We start from the raw sequence: 8276 nt of genomic DNA, 5'->3' as shown, positions 1-8276 counted from the left end.
TCGATTCTATTCAGTATACCCGAAAAAAGCTGGAGCTCTACGTTCTCGATCCTTTCACTATCGAAGATCCACTGCTCTCATCGGCTCCGCTCCAACGACGTAATAAATGCGCCGTGTCGCTGACACCGTTGGAATCCCCCAAGGACTCCCACAGTCTTGATATGTTCGTTCTATCACAATCATTGCTCCGCATGTATGTCTCTTACATTGCCCGTCCTCTATTTTTGCTGAATTTTTAGTAGAACATTTTTTTGCTCTAATTAGTTGGAAAAATTACCTCCGTTCGCGGAGGGCAACTTTTCGGTTTTGTTTTCCTGATTTCTCGACGCTTGTGTCATGTTTATCGATAACATTGAGATTAGTTACGGCAAAGGCAGCCTCCGTTTTGATCTGCAAAGTTCCTGCCACCGTAACCGATGTTGTTAACTATACTCTTTCTTTAAACTCTCATTTACCATCACAGTTTGTGTTCCTTTTACTACCCAGTCGATATATTGTCACGATATCGCACAGTATTGTGATAAGGAACTCTGAGATATTTGCGACTGTTGAGCAAAAAGTTAGTGGCTTTGCCTCTCCGTGTTTTCAGATTTCGTGGTCGAAATATGTTTAATCTCTTCTGGAGCCAGCGGGTGCGGTCAACGCTGGGCGCCGTTTGCTTCTATTCTTTTCCCTTTAGTCTTTTCATTCTGCATTCATGTTGAGTTTGGTTGGAATCTGTTGACCTTGTGTGGATATTTTTGTTTTCTGCATCGTAATTTTTTGTTCTTTTATCAATGTGTATCTCACACCGCGCTGTTTCGCCTGAGGCACTTTGCGCTGAAAAGCGCGCTATTCTATCCTGATTCGCGTAGGCGATGGAGAATGCGCAACCAAATGGGAATTTTTCTGTCTATTAAATCAAATTTTTTGATCTCTCTTTTCCATCCCTAGTATGTGTTGCTGTGCAAATGGTCCGCTGGATCATTCAATGAAGCTAGCTACCCTTGCCTTTGTTCAACTTGGAAGGAAATCCTCACGCGTTGATCTGTTTGTTTCGTCACGTTTATTTTCCTGGGGTGATTTAGTATAGACGTGCCGACGCTCATGTCAACCATCCGCCAAGTTGTGTGCGGCGTTTACGTTGCATCAGGTGAACTCTCCTGGTGAGATTCAATCTGCATTTACGTTCTGTCGTGAGCCTAAACATACCACCCATCGAAACGAGACCACCGTTGGCAAACAGAATCCCCGGCCATCCTCCCCAGCTTTGTAGAACCCCTGCGCCCGCACTCATCCTTCCTTTTGAAAAAATACACAAAAACACACGCAACAACCTCCACATACCCAATGGAGGCGTCGACCTATTCATCATCTGAATATTCCCCTATTTCCCGATTGTCTAGGGCGGCCCCATGGGCGTTCCCCCTCTGTTGGCTTCAGTCAGGACCTGATTGTCACAGTTTTACAGGTGTTCGCGGCAGCTGGCAGCCGCCTCCGACGGGAATGCATTGCCGAAGGCCGGATGTGTCACGGCACTAGACGGAATGACAAAGGAAGGGTTGGCGCAAAGATGAGAAGAGTTGGGAGGGAGTGCACGGATGAGCCGCAAAGAGTTGGAGGCTGTGTGCAGGGAGCAGTGATAGCGCAGTAATGAGTCGCAGGGGATTATGGCTGTGTGCAGGAAGCAGGGGTAGTGCGGCTACGCATGGTGTGAGTCACAGAAGCGGGGTACTGGCAAGGTGGATTTCTCAAGGCCTTGCACACGCCCACGGTCATTGTCAGGTTGCGGGAAGAAGTGCAGGATTTTCTATATAAACTGGCTGTTTCCCCTCTGTATTTAGTTCTTCACGCAACAACTTGTTAATCCAACAAGTGTTACCTCTGTCCTTGGCTCAGCTGCCGTCAGCGCCGTAGTGCTTGTCCCTGCCTCTGTTCTCAGTTGCCGTCTGCATTGAGGCCTACTGTCACAGTTCAAAAATTCGGGCGTTAAGTAGCTACTGGGATGATGGCCTTCAGCCATCGAAATACCTGTAGGTCGAGTGGTATAACACTTTCTCAGTGTACTTTATTACACCTACCTTGCCTTGTCCTCCGAACCTGTCTTGCCTCTGCTGAACCCAGTACCTGATCACCCGCCCGGCTTCACTACCTGGAACCTTGCCGGACCGTGCCGTTACACTTTTTTGCGTTCCCCATCTGTTCACCTAGCGAACTACCATGGCAACCATCACTCAGGTACCCAGCGTACCCAGGCAGGAGGAAGTATCGGTGGCACCCCCCTTCTACCGAGAAATTCCCGCTGCCATCTACGAACAACTCGAAATCATCATGAACCACGACGCACCCGCCGATGATGCAACTCTGATGGGGTTGTACAACGGCTTCACAATCCTTGCGCGCGCAATCACCCTGTCCCCAAGAGGGGTACCAACATGGCGTTTCGACGGCTTCGAAGAACAACATGCTGACGCCCGCCGCATCGCCAACCGCCTCGCCACCGTCGAAACCCAACCTCATAAAACTTCGCTGAGCGTGTCCCAGAGCCCGCCATGTTTGGCGGAACACGCGAGAAACTGGAAGGGTTCGTTGCGCAGATTCGACTTGAGCTATACAGGGACCCTGCCCGTTTCCCCGCTCCAGCACTCCGTATGGCCTATGCCTTCAACCACTTGGAAGGCTGCGCACAGCCCAGATCTTGCCGTACATCGAAAACCACAACATCACCCTCACCGACGCTGATGCGATCATCACACTCGTGAACAACGCATTTGGTGACCCTGACCCAGCGGCCACCGCTCGAAGCAAGCTACACCACCTGAAACAAGGCAATAAGGAGTTCACCTCCTACTTTGCGGAATTCCAGATGCTTGTCTCCAAGCTCAATTGGGACGAGCATGCGAAACTTGACGCGCTGCGAGAAGGAGTATCCATCGAACTCCACAGGCAACTTGTGGGCGGTACTCTGGGCCTCAACTACAATGAGTTTGTGGCCCTCTGTCAACGCCTTCACTCCGAGCTGCGTGCCCTCCAACTTTGTGAGGGACGCCGCACCACCAACCCCCCTCGGCAAAGTAGCGCCCCACACCCTACGGCGCCGCTCAGGCACACCACCCATAACACCATGCCCGTGACGACCACTGCCACAGGAACGGCCCCCGGAGCCATGGACTTGAGTGCCAACAGCCGCAGGATCCCAGACCAAAAGCGTGCTGCCCAGCTCCGCGAAGGTCGCTGCCTGTACTGTGGGGGAAGTGGCCACATCGCCAGGCATTGCCCCAACGAGAACCAAAATCCGTTCCGAGCAGCCGTTGCCCGGCTGGAGTCAGCCCAGCCCACCAACACCACCCCGGCTCACACCTATCACAACTGCAACTAAAATTGCGGCGAGACCTCCCAGCGGTCGGGAAAAGCCTAGACAAAACTATTGCCACGCATGCGCTGATCGATTGTGGGGCAACCGGAATTGCATTTGTAGACAAAGACTTTGCCCGCCATCACCACCTACCCCTCGTACCCCTGAAATTCCCGCGAAGTCTCAAAGTCATCGATGGCCGTCCCATCGACTCAGGCGACATCACACATGTTGCCACCACTACCCTGTCCATACAGGAACACCACGAAGAAATCCCTATGTTTGTCATCAAACTAGGCCACTACCCTGTTGTACTCGAAATCCCCTGGATGGACCTCCACGATGTGGCCATCCGGTTCAGCTCCCGAACCCTCACCTTCGGCTCCCAATACTGCACAGCCAACTGCAATGCGGTACCCACAGTTGCACATGGAAAAACCACCGGCCCGCCTGACATATCTACCTATGCTCTGGCGTCAAAAGCAGGTCAGCAAGAGCCAGCGGTAAGCGCGGGGGCCGGCGACATCGTGGCCCGCTACATTACGTCTCCCCCAAGGAAGAATCACCAAGAATGCACTAACCTTTCAAGGGAAAGCACAGTCAGAATCTCAGCCTTACAGATGGAGTCATTCCAAGAACTGGTCAACAAGGAAAGCCTCACGATTTTCAACACCACGCTTGCCGAGGTCAACGGCGCACTGGAAGGAAACAAGGACCCCACGGCACATATCCCTCACGGATACCACGAGTTCCTACCGCTGTTCTCTGAAGCCCTTTCCCAGAACTTGCCCCCGCACCGGCACTACCACCATAAGATTCCACTCAAGGAGGGATTTACGCCCCCATACGGACCACTGTACTCACTTTCGACAACGGAGCTTGTCGCACTGAAGGAATGGCTTGACGACAACCTCAGCAAAGGTTTCATCGGTGCCTCTTCCTCTCCAGCAGCATCGCCAATCCTCTTTGTCAAGAAATCGGATGGCTCCCTACACCTGTGTGTGGATTAGAGGGGCCTGAACGAAGGAACAATCAAGAACGGGTACCCACTCCCACTTCTCCAAGAAACTCTGATGCGGCTATCCGGGGCAAAATACTTCACCACCCTGGATATCCGCGGTGCCGACAACCATGTGCGGATGGCTGAAGGAGAAGAGTGGAAAGCTGCCTTCCGGACACGCTATGGGCTCTTCGAATCCCTCGTCATGCCCTTCAGTCTCACCAACGCCCCGGCCGACTTCCAAGCTCTGATCAACGATGTTCTACGCCCGTTCCTCGACGGCTTCTGTACCGCATTCATCGATGACGTCTTCATTTACAGCGGATCCTTAGATGAACACCGGAAACATGTCGGGAAAGTACTTCAGGCCTTATCAACAGCCAGTCTACATCTCAAACCCGAAAAATGCCATTTCCACCATACGGAAGTCAAGTATTTGGGACTGATCATTACAACAAACGGGATCAAGATGGACCCAACGAAAGTCTCCTGCATACTGGAATGGGAGGAGCCGAGTACCGTCACCGGTGTGCAATGCTTTCTGGGATTTGCAAACATCTACCGGCGATTCATCCAAGACTATTCCAAGGTGGTATCCCCATTGACAGAATTGACCAAGAAGGAGGATGGAAAGTATGTTCCCTTCGTGTGGGGACCGGAACAGCAGAAAGCATTCGACGTACTAAAAACAGCATTCACCTCGGCCCCGATCCTCCGGCACTTCGACTACGATCGGCAGATAGTAGTGGAAACTGACGCCTCCGATTACGTCTCTGCCGGAGTCCTATCTCAGTACGACGACGAGGGAATCCTGCACCCAGTGGGATTCTATTTCAAGAAACACTCCCCGGCAGAATGCAACTACGAGATCTATGACAAAGAACTCCTTGCAATTATCCGCGCCTTTGAGGAGTGGAGACCACATCTGGAGGACGCTCCCCACCCCATCCAAGTCCTAAGCGACCACAAGAATCTGGAGTATTTCATGACAACGAAAATACTCAACCGACGACAAGCACGATGGTCAGAGTTCCTTTCCCGTTTCCATTTCAAGATTGTCTACCGACCAGGCAAAGCGGGAGGAAAACCAGATGCACTGACCAGGAGGTCAGCAGACCTCCCTAAAGAAGGGGATGAAAGACTGCTTGCCAACCAGCAGGCAGTCCTGAAACCGGACAACCTACCGGAAGAGCTCCGGTTGACAGCAACCAACACACCCGAACAAGACCGTCCCCTCCTCACGTCACTGATAACAGAAGGCTACGACATAGACCCCGTCCCGAATCGAATCCTCGAGCTAATCCGAAATGGTACACGCCGCTCGAAGGAGATCTCCTTGGCCGAATACCGCGAAGTCTACGGGCAACTGATCTACCGAGACCGCCTCTATGTTCCAGAGTACGACCGACTTCGACTACGACTGATCCAGAACCACCACGGCCCACCGACCATGGGGCACCCAGGGCGCGCGAAAACCCTGGAACTACTTGCTCGGAGGTACTACTGGCCACAGATGCGAAAGGACGTTGACCAGTTTGTCCGAAACTGCCACACTTGCCGGCGAACCAAGGCCACCCGACACGCACCCTATGGTGTCCTGCGCCCCCTCCCAGTACCTGAGAAGCCATGGCAACACATCTCAGTCGACTTTGTCACTGGCTTACAGGCCTCAAAGGGGTTTGACGCCATCTGTGTTTTTGTTGACCGACTGACCAAGCAACGCCATCTCCTACCATGTACCACGACCATGACCTCGGAAGGACTGGCCGCGCTGTTCTGCGACCGGATCTTCAGGTACCACGGGTTGCCAGAAACCATCGTCTCAGATAGGGGTCCCCAGTTTGCCTCGAGGTTCTGGAAACACCTACGCTCATGCTTTAAGATAGAGGCACGCCTGTCGAACGCCTTCCACCCCCAGACTGACGGCCAAACCGAACGGATAAACGCCGTCATGGAACAGCACCTTCGCGCGTACGTCAGCTACCTCCAGGATGACTGGGTCGACTACCTGTTCTTGGCCGAATTCGCTGGCAACAACCAGGTCTCCGACACGGCTACTCTGTCCCCATTCTTCGCTAACCTAGGATACCACCCACGGTGTGACTTTGAGCTGGATTTCCGTGTTGACACCAAGGAGGAACATCAAGCTCAGAGTGCAGCGGAACGGTTGCATCAAATCCACGACGTCGCCCGCAGCCAAATGCAGTATGGCCAGGCACGGCAACAGGACGACTCCGACCGACGCCGAACCCCTGTGCCAGCCTTCCAACCAGGCGGCATGGTATGGGTAGATGGTCGGAACTGGCGCACCGAGAGACCCGGTCGCAAGCTGGAAAACAAACACCATGGTCCCTACCGTGTCATTCGGACAATCGGAACCCACGCCTACGAATTGGACATCCCGGACACCGTTCAGAAGCACCGAACATTTCTTATATCCCTCCTTCATGCCTCCGCTGACAATCGCTTCCCTGGACAAATTCCACCGCCACCACTTCCGGTAATCGCGGACGACCAAGAAGAATGGGAGGTTGAAGAGGTCCTAGACAGCCGGAACCTCAGGGGCAAACTCCAGTACCTGGTGAAATGGAGAGGCTACGCGGCACCAACATGGGAACCAGAGGAGAACCTTACCGAGGTACAAGCTGTGGACGACTTCCTTCGACGATACCCCATGCAGCTTGGACCAGTCGAACTTGCTCTCGTGGGAACTCCAGCCTTAGGAGGGACTACTGTCACGGCTCGCGACAGGATGACGAAAGGAGGGTCGGCACAAGGATCGGGAGAGTTGGGGGGCAGTGCAGAGGCAGTGCACCGGCAGTGCAAGGAGGAGTCGCAGAGGATTGGGGGCTGTGTGCAGGGAGCAGGGATAGCGCAGTAATGAGTCGCAGGAGATTGGGGCTGTGTGCAGGAAGCAGGGGTAGTGCGGCTGCGCAGGCTATGAGTCACGGAAGCGGGGTACTGACAAGGTGGATTTGTCAGAGTCTGGCACACGCCCACGGTCATTGTCAGGTTGCGGGAAGAAGTGCAGGATTTTCTATATAAACTGGCTGTTTCCCCTCTGTATTTAGTTCTTCACGCAACAACTTGTTAATTCAATCACTGTTATCTCTGTCCTTACCTCGGCTGCGGGCTGCGCCGTAGTCCTTGTCCCTGTCTCTGTTCTCAGTTGCCGTCTGCACTGAGCCCTGCCTTGCCTTGTCCTCTGAACCCGTCTTACGTGTGCCGCACCCAGCACCCTATCCCCCGCGTGACTTCGCTACATGGACCCTTGCCCGACCATGCTGTTACAACCACTTGGGCAGGAGTGAGCAAACGGGATCCAAAGTCTAGACACCGATCGGCGATACGGGCGATGCACGGTAAAGTCTGATACGGCCGAAACGGCTTGAGGCAGTGCATCATGGAACCCTGTAAAAAGGAAACGCAGATCATGGAACCTGTTATGACGCGCAATTACTCTAATGTATCGACAAATGGAAGCCTGTAGAGCCGGGTCGGTTCTCTGTGCCGACATGAAGATGTGTACTGCTTACTCTGAGCTACGCTTGGGTAGGAAGTGGTAAGTACTTCTGGCCTGGTCGGAAATGGCTATCCCCGCGACAGCTTTCGGCGACTCTATGGCCTAGACTCCAGGGGTGACTCTTTGTAGCTCTTCTGTCAGAGCAAGACTCAAAGGGCGTTTGTAACGGAATTCCCCATGACAAAGGTTTCTGGTCATGTTCTCAGGTGTACAAGTAGACTATATAGTCACTTTACTATCCTCACCGAAATCCCAACATCACCACAACCAGAACACCCAACACTAGGGGGGGACGATACCCCTTAAGATTATTCCGCTGTGAATTATCGTAATCCCTGACTTTTATTCTATACTAGATATCTATCAAGACTCCGACGTCCCGAAACCGTTCCAGTCTCACATCCGGTCAGTCAGGGCGA

The sequence above is a fragment of the Tricharina praecox genome (genome assembly GCF_024521635.1).
Source record: "Tricharina praecox strain CBS 144465 chromosome Unknown BZA05scaffold_50, whole genome shotgun sequence".
NCBI classification, from domain to species: domain Eukaryota; kingdom Fungi; phylum Ascomycota; class Pezizomycetes; order Pezizales; family Pyronemataceae; genus Tricharina; species Tricharina praecox.
This window is presented reverse-complemented; position numbering follows the sequence as displayed.